The sequence below is a fragment of the Schistocerca piceifrons genome, chromosome 1 (genome assembly GCF_021461385.2).
Source record: "Schistocerca piceifrons isolate TAMUIC-IGC-003096 chromosome 1, iqSchPice1.1, whole genome shotgun sequence".
NCBI lineage: Eukaryota > Metazoa > Arthropoda > Insecta > Orthoptera > Acrididae > Schistocerca > Schistocerca piceifrons.
This window is the reverse complement of record NC_060138.1, coordinates 1197090800-1197103202: the sequence shown is the minus strand read 5'-3', so window position 1 is coordinate 1197103202 and position 12403 is coordinate 1197090800.

Genomic DNA, 12403 nt, shown 5'->3' with positions numbered 1-12403 from the left:
CGAGCTGATGTGCGTGACCACATCAGCTGGAAATTGATGGAAAAACCTCAGTCTGTTTTGGAGAGGAAGGATCTAATGACAAGAAGTTCGAAATTAAGTCAGTAATACATTGTTAGATTCAATTTTGATATTATTTATTTAATCAGTTTGAGTAGACCTCATGTCTGCAACCCCTTCCCATGACATAATAAATACCGAGTATGCACATCTGCATGCCACAGACATCAGGCAATGCCTACTAGATGGGTGCTGCCAGCACCGGATGGACAACTGAAAGCTCCATTTGCTGTGGTAGCCTGAGGGCTGATGTTGGGCACTGCTAGTATTTCCAGGTGGCAGCCGGTGGAACTACCTCAAGATTGCACATACATGGAGTACCTGCCTACTGCACAGTCACACTGACTGCATGTACAGGAAACCACTGTCGGTGGCCACAGAGAAACTGCTGTCAGGCTTCGCAGTCTATCTCCAGGAGCCATGCACACCAATACCAGTACGATTTTTTGAATGCCTATATGCTCAATGGACCTCCATTTGTTCTCAAGACCTTCCTGAACAAAGCACTATATAAATTATGGCTGTATAAACACAGAAAACAAACATTTGTTACAAGGCTTAAAAGATACAGAAACATCACAAAAAACGTTGTAATACTAGGTGCTAACGAACCAGAGCTTAAAACTGCTACTAACGCAATACACACAATCGCCTGTAAATGTGGACAGTATTTAAAGAAAAATAATACATGGAGTTTCACCTGCTGATTGGTGTGCAGAACAGCACATGAACAACTGTGGGTGGCTACATGGGCTACTGGCAACTCCCATCTCATCTTGGCTCGCAGAGCCACTGACTGTGACGATGTCTGGTGCTCTTTGTCTGAACTAATGCTCTTAAAGTCTGGGGCAGCTGTGAACTGTTACCCATTTCTGCATTACAGCAGCCCCCCCCCCCCCCCACCACCACTGTTTCCACAGTGGTCAGACAGCGCCATGATACCTCCTCACAACTCATGTTGTTCCCTGGCTAGATGCTCATTTACTAGAGATTGGCTCCATTCCTCCAGATAGATTTTGAGTATACCAGAAGAAACTGCAGCTGAAACAGAGAAAACTGCCAGAGTCGATAGTAATCTACTGGTTGCTTCTGAGAGGAACTATACTGTTGCTCCCTTACACGGGAGCCACCACCTAGTGAAAGTATGCATCTACCTCATCTGTGTGGGTACTTATAGTTTAGTCTGAAACATGGCGGTTTATCTCACTTGCAGTCAACCAACTCCTTCTAAAAATCAGACCACCCAGTAGAAGCCGGCATGTCTCTACCTCTCAGAGATGATGGGAACAGGTTACTACCTGCAGGCCAAAGACTTACAATGTGTGTGGTCTAGCATTCATCTGCTTGTCCCAAGTTGTTGATCGCCATTCCTGCTTTACTGTTGGCCAACGCTGACTCACTGAACCTACAGCTGTCCTCGTTTTGTGATCGTCCATGGCTGCATCAGATTGTCTGTGCACTTGTCAGCACTTTAGGAGAGTACACACAGCCTTACATGGACACAGATGAGCACTTCCTTGCTCACATTTTCGAAAAAAATTCTGGAGTCTGTGATGACTAAATAGTCTCTCGATCCCACCTTTTATTACACTGCACCTGCGTTCTTTTTATATGCTACCCTCAACAAAAGAAAGAGTAGCATCGAACTACTGAGCAAAGATGACATTTTGAGTGAGGGATCTGTGGAGTACTGTCAATGTGTCCATAGACACACCAAGGCATATAACCCAAATGTGCATGAGAGGTTCAATGCATCCATTGGTCCAAATGGTTCAAATGGCTCTTATCACTATGGGACATAACATCTGAGGTCATCAATCACCTAGAACTTAGAACTACTTAAACCTAACTAACCTAAGGACATCTCTCTCTCTCTCTCTCTCTCTCTCTCTCTCTCTCACACACACACACACACACACACACACACACACACACACACACACACACACACACACCACACACACACACACACACACACACACCCATGCCCGAGGCAGGATTCGAACCTGCGACCGTAGCGGTCGCGCGGTTCCAGACTGAAGCGCCTAGAACCGCTCGGCCACAACGGCCGCCCATCCCTTGATTCGAGGTACATTATGTAACCGGGCGTCAGTAAAATATACAGGCATAGCTAGTAACAATATTAATTATGACTAGTAACTTTTGATGGGTGTCGGGAGAAAAGTGCAAGGGATGAGGTGGAAATCGAGGGTATGGCGGCTGATTCTGATATGGGATACATGATGGAAGCGGAACACACACCCTGTTATTTTGCATGATGCACACTGTTTCTGGAGGAGGCTCCATCCCAAAACTGATGACAACACTGGAGAAAAAGCAAAGATACATTATTCACTACCATAATCTCCAGCAGTATATCAGACTGAAGATGAGGCTCGTTAGAAGCGATCCCCTAGGCTGAAGGAGTACATTGATTTCAATATGACACTGACAGATTCTGCGATGCGTGACTTTGAGAAAGTGCCACATGGTAAACTGTTTGACAGACTCTTTGAATATCTGAGGGACACAGGTACTCTTGCACCTTGGAAGACTGATAGTGGGAGGCCCTGCACAGTCTACACACCTGACATGGAGCATTACTACGTTGTGGAAGAAACCCATTGGACCAGTGCGCAACAATTATCAGCAGCTGAAGGCAGGTCTCACTCCATATCTGGGGGGGGGGGGGGGGCACTTCATGAACAATTTTTCTAACCATAACATCTGCAGTGCATTCCGGCCCTAAGGCCACAGTATCATCATGACGAGGCAGATTTGTCAATGGCTATTGTAGAAGTGTGGTGCAGATCCACTGCTCATATCCAAGATTTTATTTACCAATGATGCAGGATTCACAATCGATGTTCTTGTGAGTTTCCATAACCAGCATGTAATAGCAGATGTAAATCCTTAAGCTGTTTAGGGAAGAGGGCACCAACACTCACTCTCAATCATTGTATGGGCAGGTATCCTTGGTGAGAGATTAATAAGGTCATACATGCTACCACAAAGGTTAGCTGTGGTGATTTATCTTAACTTCCTCAGTAATGTACTGCTTAACTTGCTGGTGGCTGTGTCACTATAGCAACGAATACAAATGTGGTTCATGTGTGATGGTGCACCAGCATTCTTTCGTCGCAATGTGTGTGAACATCTGATTCAGACTTTTCAGGACCACTGAATTGGTCAGGGGAATCCAAACATTGGGGTGCTCGTTCCCCAGACCTCAATGCCCTAGACTTTTAGTTATGGGGACACTTGAAGAAACTGATCTGCACCACGCCAATCCACGATGTGTGGACGCTACAGGGTAGCTTCTTCAGTGCATGCCAGCTGGTGTAACAACAACCAGGTCTATTTCAAAGGGTGTGTGTCATTCCTTATGCCAGAGGGCAGAGGTGTGCACTGTCAAGAATGGACGCCACGTTGCATACCTCTTGTAAACACGAGTTTATCGGAGAAAGTATGCATTCCTGCCCCTGGGTTTATGGACATATCTCAGAGAATATCCATTTTTGGACAAATATTTATTTGACTCACTTTTCTTGGTTCGATGAGTACTACCACCTCTCAAAGTACTTGACATTTTTTTGGACACCCTGTGTAAGTCCGTGTGATTAATTTGTTCGATACTGAAATGAAGCATCTAAAAAAGCATTTTGTTAACATGATATATGAATGTGGGGGTGGCTGACCTGCAGGGTGGACCCTGAAATTCACCTACAAGATTTTGGAGATGGTTCAAAGACATTTTCAGAGTATTTTTGTAGAACTGACGCATGTGTTCTGAAAGCGCGTTACAGAATAATTGCATTTCATTTCATCACTTACCCACATTTACCTTTATGTCTATACTGCAATGCGGATACCTACACAACATTACAAATATGGACAGTATGCACTGCGTACAAGTTTTGAAACAAACTTGTTCCATTAACTCACAGTAGTTGCTGATGACAACAATGTCCACTTTACTCATTGTCCTTGGGCTTACATTCACTTATGCTCACTTATGTTTTACAGACAGTGTTTGTTACACATTAACAGTGATAAACAGCAGTATGGAAAGGTTTACTAATGAAGAACTGATCAAGATCAACGTCGTGCAGAGTTTCACAGAATGCAATTTATGAGTAGCGCAGTGAGAATGTACCTACCTTACCACCCCACAGCAACCGTAAACACATCGGAATACTTTTTCATCTGTACGTTAGCGCCTATGTAACATGGCGTCCTTCTATGTTACAATGGTAGATAGTGGTCGTGTGACGTATGACAGATCACCCAGTCTCGAAGAGAACATTACGACCACCGACATACCTTCGACATAAACCCCTCCAAGCGATAGCAGCATCACTGGCGAGGGATGACTGCTAGTCAGAGATTTGCTCAGTGCATGTAGTATCAGTGAGCATGCTGTCCATGAGCAGAGTGGGGACGGCGCGCGATCTACCCTATTTTGACCGAAGGCAGACTGTGATGGGGCAGAGGTTTAGCAAGAGCATTTCGGAAACTGCACAACTTGGCTGGTGTTCCTACAGTGCTGTGGTGACCGTCTTCAACACGTGGCGGGCGAAACAAAGTGAAACCACATCCAGACATCCTGGGTTTGCGTGGCCACCTCCCATTACAGATTTCAGATGTCGTAGACTGGGCAGATTTTAAAAACAGGACAGGCAGCGAACTGTGGCGGAACTAACATCAGACGTTACTGCTGGAGGGAGTACAAGTGTGTCTGAACACGCAGTGCACCGAACACTCCTAACGAATTTCTTATGTCCATCCTTGTGACTGGAGGTCTGGGGGACTTCGGCCGATCACTTATGTACAAAAATGAAACACCTACAGTCAGCCTTATGGCGTCATTTATTGTATGGCTACCGTTCCGGTACTTCGCTGCACCATCTTCAGGCCTTAGCGGATGCTGAGGGGAAAACACCATCCGTATACAAGATCCATCAATGACTAACATCTATAAGTGGTTTTCACAGACTTCCTGTAACCGCGATGTTGTCTCTCCAATGGTCAACTATAAACCAGCCACCAACTGTCAAGTAAGTTGAATTGATAGTTAATGGATGGAGATATAACTTCATAGTTACAGGAAGTCTGCAAAAACCAGTTATAGATGGTGGCCACAGATACATCGTGTATACACATGGTGTTATTCCCCTCAGCATCAGCAAAGCCCTGAAGATAGAGCACCAAAGTACTGAAACTGGTAGCCATACAATAAATGACGTCATAGGGGTGACTGTAGGTGTTGCATTCTCTAAAACTCCTAACGATGGTCCTACACAACTGACAACCTATGCACGTGCCAATGTTAACACCACAATAGTGGGAACTATGACTAAAACGGGCATGTCACCATCGGCACTGGGTGTCGGTACAGTAACAGAGCACTGCATGGTCTGATGAAACCCGATACCTTCTTCACCATTCCGATGGGAGGGCAGGGAATCAGTTGTCTCCCAGGGGAACAGCTCCCTGACACCTGTAACTGTGGGATGGAGACAAGCTGGCGGCGGCTCCATTATGCTCTAGGCAACATACAGGTCCATGGGTCCAGAGGAGCTCTCGCAAGGGACCATGAAACACGTATGTAACATAGCAGCGATGGCGAGGCATTGTAGCATCTGTGACCAGAGAGTATGCGCTTGACCGCGCGAGTGTTGCGAGCGGTTCTCAGTCTGTCAGTCAGTCGTTGCGAGTCTGTAGCTCTGTCTAGTTGAGAGCAGTACTCTGTCTGTAGTCGTGGCAGTCGGTAGCTCGGTTTAGTCGTCATGGAGAGCGGTCGGTCAGTAGTAGCAGCCCAGTGCGGTTGCGTGATGTAGGCGGTCGACAACACTGGTCAAGATGCAGAATGAGGTATACTGTTAATTAATATAATCATTAGATAATGTAAAAATTTATTTATTGTAATTATTGTCCAACAAGTCCCCCAATAATAATTTTTATTTCAAAAGCATTTTTTCAAAAATTTAATTTTTATTGAACTAAAGATTTCGTTGCACTTCCCATTTCATTCCACTTCTTTTGAAGAAAAATTTCACTAAAATCACAAAAAAAGAGAATATTATTATTTGCAATGCAGTTCCTCCAAGCGGTGCGCAACAACAAGAGCAGAAATGTGACATCCATTTATTCTGAGGTAAGACTTTAATTCTGATTGTTTTGCACAGGGCCAAAGACCGATATTTCGGTTTAATTGTATTTTCTTGTCACTGAACGGACTTTAAATTTTGTGAAGAATTTATATTTGAGTCAGATTGCGAATTTCACATTTTGTTGCCATTGTCAGTACATTTCATTGTGGGCAGGTTACGCTTAGAGCAGTGTCCATTAGCATTCATAATTAAATATCGTCGTGTTTCTTTCTTTCAAATTTTGGTGGGGAGGTTACACTCGGCTCCCATTTGTATTAAATAATATTGTCTTTTTTCCTTTAAAAAAATTACGGTGGGGAGGTTACACTTGGCGACACCCAGTCCAGGATCGTATTTCGTTGAGAATCTTTTGAACAACAGTCAGATATCTGCTCTTATTTGCTTCGATATAATTAGGATTTGGCGCAACGCTTTTATTAACTTGTAACTTTCTTTCTACAGGTCAACGGCAATTCGTTGCTCTGTTGTATTTGTGTGTTGTTTTTGCATTTGTGCTTATTGTTTTGTGAAAAATTGTGACTATTCTAAAATGCCGCGAAAGACTGTGAATAGTGTAGCGCGAGGTATTACGAACGAAATTACCGACTCAAACAACGTTACCGATAGGACATGTGACACGCAGTGTAATGATGACAATCCTGCGTTCACTAACAATCAGTGCATTCCAACCACTAATGATGAATTTTATCTTAATGATGAACAAACGAACTCAATTGTCTCGTCTGTTAATTTGACGACAATTGATGACGCGGAGCGGTCTATAGTAATGAGCGCTGTCGAGCTTAACACACCCGATTTAGAAAATCCAAGTAATGTACAGACAAATTTTTCTAATGAAAATGGACAATGTACTGAAAGTACGACGGATTTATTTAATTCCGAAAGAGTGTCTGACAGTGTATATTTGACTGGCAAACCTTTTTCTAAAATGCAGAATGACCAAATGGTCGCACAAAACGTGACAATTGCACATATACCACCACACAGTACTGAGAATGTAACAGCTACTTTTGGGTGGGATCAAGTTATGGCATTTTTACGACAAATGAATGAAAAACAGAGTGAAGATAACAAACAACTTGATGAAAAACTTGATAAACAGCACAAACAACTTAGCGAAATGATTGATAAAAGTTTCAAACTCACAAACGAAAAACAAGACGACCTTAAAGAACAGAACAAACAAGCTAGCGAACAGATTACAGCTGTTACCATACAATGTCAGGACATTAAAGAACAATTACGTGTGAATACTAAGACTTGTGCTAATAACAGTAATGAAAAAGTTGGCACTGTTGCACAAGAATTAAGTAGCACACGTGTAAGCACAACAGAATTACACAAAGATGACATTAATGCAGTCACTGAACAATGTTCAGCAAACGAAACACAGAAACACGAAATTAATGCAGTCACTGAACAATGGCCTAAAAACGCAGTACAGATACGCGACGAGTTTAATTTAGAGCCACTGGAAGTTTCACACACTCTGAATACGGAAATTGTTAATAAAAGTGAACGACACAACAACCAAATTGACGGAAGTATTAAAGTAACAGAATTAACAATTATTCCAGCCACCAATACGTCACAGAATCCGCCACGTTGCGAGTATTTGTCAGACTTACGCAGTGTGTATAATGTGAACAATTTACAGAGACTACGCGAATTAAAATCTGAAAAGCTACGCAACTTGAAATCCGAAATGACACAGGCGTACAGATTCACACCCAAACCTGAACGTGTTATCAAACTGAGTGACGAGAACGTAGATTTCGAGCAATTTGCATTTGTAAGAAAATCTAAAGAACTTAATAATGACATCGTACAGGTACACGCTTTGCACTGTATACGACAATTTATCTTTGTACATTTACCGCTATTACCTGTAATGCAGAAGCTAGCTTTGAACCAGAAGCGACAATTTATTTTTGTATTTACAACAGCATTGCATGTAATGAGGAAACTTGAATTAACATGGGTACAACTATTTACTTTTGGAATTTTATCGCTATTGCTTGCAACGCAAAAGCTAAAATTTATTTGCAGTGCGTAACGACCTCAGGGGATTCATTACGCTTTAATGAATATGTGCCGTAGCGAGCATAGGGCCCCGAGCTGTAGTAGTGCTGTTTCATCTTTAGTTTTCTGCACTGCTGCCTTCTCTTCTACTATCCTTTATATCTATCAAAACTGCTCTTTAACTATTGCTCTACCTAGTATTAAGAAACGAGTAATGAAAACCGGATATAACAAATATTTTACCGAATGTGACAATTTTCAGTAGGCACTCCCGTAATGACAACTACCGCCGTAATTTTAATAACAGATAAAATCGCAGTCATCAGTATGTGCAAAATTATCAGCAATAGCAAACCACATTTTAGTAACAATAGATGTTTTTCACTACAATAGCACGAAAGTCAGCCGCTTAGCATACCTAACCAACAATGCAGTCTACAAGGTCAACCAAACTTTAATGTTTCGCCGCGTGCACGTATAGTCCCAGCTCCAACAAATAGTAACGCATGGCAGCAAAGAAATAACTACGTACAGACAACACACTATTTCAACTCGCATAGCAATACGCCGTATAGAAATTACTATCTTGACAGACGTAAAAATGATGAGCACAATTTTCAGCGTACATTTAATAACAGTCGATCTTATGAGCAGCAACAACATCAGCAACAACAAATAATCATGAATGAAACAGACAATAGGTGTCATCGATAGCGTAATACGTCAGTAAGAAATAACAGAGCAGTTCAAATAGTCGATATGCCACAACATTCTCCCGTAAATAATAACACATACGATAGATTTTAACCAGATACAGCACAGATTGCATATTCCAGTAACGTAAGCAATAATTTTGACACGCAGAATCTTCTTCACGAAAATGTTATTATTTTTGACGCCATCCGACACACGTTTGCATTAAAGACAGAATCACGACGTATGTAGACGACATTCTTATCGCAGAAGCTAACTGGTCCGAACACAATCTGATTCTTGAACAACTGTTACAAACTTTTCATGCACAAGGATTTACAGTTAATCTCAGTAAATCGCACTTTGGCAAAACTTCTATAAAATTTCTTGGACACGTAATTCAGCAGAAGGGATTGCACCTGAACCGGAAAAACTTCAAGCTCTACGTGACATTACCGTTCCTACGACGAAGAAACAACTACGCAGTTTTTTGGGCTTAATTAACTTTTTTTTCGTAAATTTATTCATCATTCTGCTTTAGACACACCTAGATTATGCCAATTAACAGGTAAAAACACTATTTGGTCTTGGGATAAGCAAGCACATTCTGAATTTGTGAACCTGAAACACGCTTTGTTGAATGCTCCACTTTTATCGCACCCAGATCTTACCAGAAATTTTTCCATTGCCACTGACAGTTCCAACACCGCTTTAGGCGTACATATTTTCCAGGAAATTGAAGAAGATGGCTCTACAGTAATTAAAAACATCGCATTTGCAAGTCGCATTCTGTCACCTGCTGAGCGAAATTATTCCGTTACAGAACTTGAAACATTATGTGTTGTATGGGCTTTTACGAGATTTCGGCATTTTCTTTATGGCAGACATACCACAGTTTACACAGACCACAGAGCGATACAATTTTTACTTTCGGCTAAATTCACACACGACAGGTTAAGTAGATGGAAACTATATTTACAAGAATTTAATTTTACGATTGTTCACATTCCCGGCACACAAAATGTTATAGCAGACGCACTATCGCGTTCTCTCGGCAACAATCAGCAAGACGTAGCAACCAACTTCTGCAAAACAAATTTCAGTGTCATGTACATTCAGCAAGTAGCATTTGAAAATTTTATTTCATCGTCATTACAGGACATAGCACAAGAGCAAAATAAAGACAATGTGTGGAAAGAAATTAAAAACCTTTGGCAAGATAGGAAAAATGTTACGATTAGAAACCACTACACTGTACGCAATGACATTCTGTTTCGCCGCTCTCATCCAGACAGCAACAATTGGTTATTATGCATTCCTGACGAACTGGTCAACAAATTAATCTGGTACACTCATTTAAGTTACGCACATTACGGAGCACGAAAATGTTTTCTTATACTGAGACAGAACTGTTATTTTACCAACATGGAGAAACGTATACGACGAGTTTTAGCGTCTTGTAAAATTTGCCAGAAAGCTAAATCAGACACCACTTCACATATTCCTCCTTTATATCCCATTATACCTGTTAAATTAAGACACATGGCCGCAGTAGATATTTTTGGTCCGATTCCGAGAACTAACAGAGGTTTTTGCTACATCTTTGTCGCTGTTGAGCTCACTTCAAAATTTGTTACTTTCACTCCATTACGCAAAGCTACTGCCAAAACTGTTTCGAAAGCATTTGTAAAACATTTTCTATCTCATGTAGGGCATGTAATGAAAGTAATTTCTGACAATGGATCTCAATTTCGTAGTAGCGTATGGACACGCATGTTACGAGCCAGAAACATTTCTCCGATCTATATATCCAAGTACCACGCTTCTTCGAACCCCTGTGAAAGATTAATGAAAGAAATTGGTAAACTGTGCCGAATATACTGCCACAAAAGACATATTGATTGGGACACACACATATTCTCATTCCAAGATGTAATTAATTCCATTCCAAATGAATCCACTATGCTATCTCCGTCTGTTATACTGAAAAATGCTGAACCACCTAACAAAATTAAAGAATTAATAACATTTCCTACATCTCGTCGATTACGACACCACGAAATAATTGACATTGCGCTGAACAACATCAAACGTGCCGCAGAGCGCCGGAGAAGACAGCAAAAACAGGTTTGTACACGCCGCGTCTTTCACGTTGGACAGAAGATACTAGTACGTACACACTATTTATCCAGCAAATTAAAAGGCAAGTGCAGTAAATTTGAACTTCTATACGCAGGTCCATATCGGATTCGCAGCATCCCTCACCCCAATGTTGTACATGTCGAAACTTTGAGAACTAGAAAATCGAAAGGCAATCACCATATATCAAACATTAAACCGTTTATTGAGTGAAACCACTGTATGATTCAACACACTATGATGCCATTTACTAACGCAATTATTTCACCTGACTAATTACTGATGATTATCGTATTTTTTCTTGGCAAGTGCCCGGCAAGGTAAGGTTAGCAGGTCACTTTTCTTGTCGTTACACATCAGACCGTGCATATTTTTTCAGACACACTTACGTATTTTATGACTAATTATGCAATGTTAGCTAATGACATGTTAATTTCATTACATTTTTTTTTCATTAAAGTCTTTAATTCTCGCCTCTATTAACTACACTACATACAAGCTGAACACAACGAACGTCACATTTGTCTTTTTATGTACGATTGTATTCCAGTTTTGTTAGTATGCACTGTGAAATAGTTAGGATATAACACACACCAGTTGACTTTGACATTTTTTGCCTTATGACATCTCAACATCGTGACTGTTTTACATTTTTGCTGCTGCATTGTACTATTCTGTGTACATTTTTGCATCTGAACACTGTCAATGTCTTTGACATATTACGTTTTCTGTCATGTTATGCTGTATGGCTAATTGTGTCACCATAAACCAGTCATTATTTAGTGGGTATATGATTTAAATGCAAGACATTAATCTTTGTTCATCAATTTCAGAAAGAAATGATGCATGTAAGAAATAAATTCAACAGAAATGGAATTTCACCTACGGAATAAACGAAAGAAGGTGCAATAACTTTATGAGGAAGAGTAAATGGATCAGGATTGGCAGGCATTAACAAGAATATACTATACTCATCACAGAATAGCAGTCTTAACTAATTTTTTCTTTCAGAATACAAGGTGATTGATGCAGGCTGTCAGACAGAACTACACATCTTAGTTTTAGTGATGAAATATGCTAGAGATAAGGAATAGTTGTATAATGAGTAATGAAGTGATTTTTTGCAGATGATAATGAATACTGATGAATAATGACGAAAGAAATGATGTTATGAATAATGAAGTTTTTCTTTACAGGTGATGATGATAATGAAGTTATGATGGTATTGATAATGAAGTTTTTTCTTTACAGATGAGGATAATGTTGAAGTTATGTATTTATGCTACGTAGTTATTTAAGTATTTGTTGCAGTTTGTTTT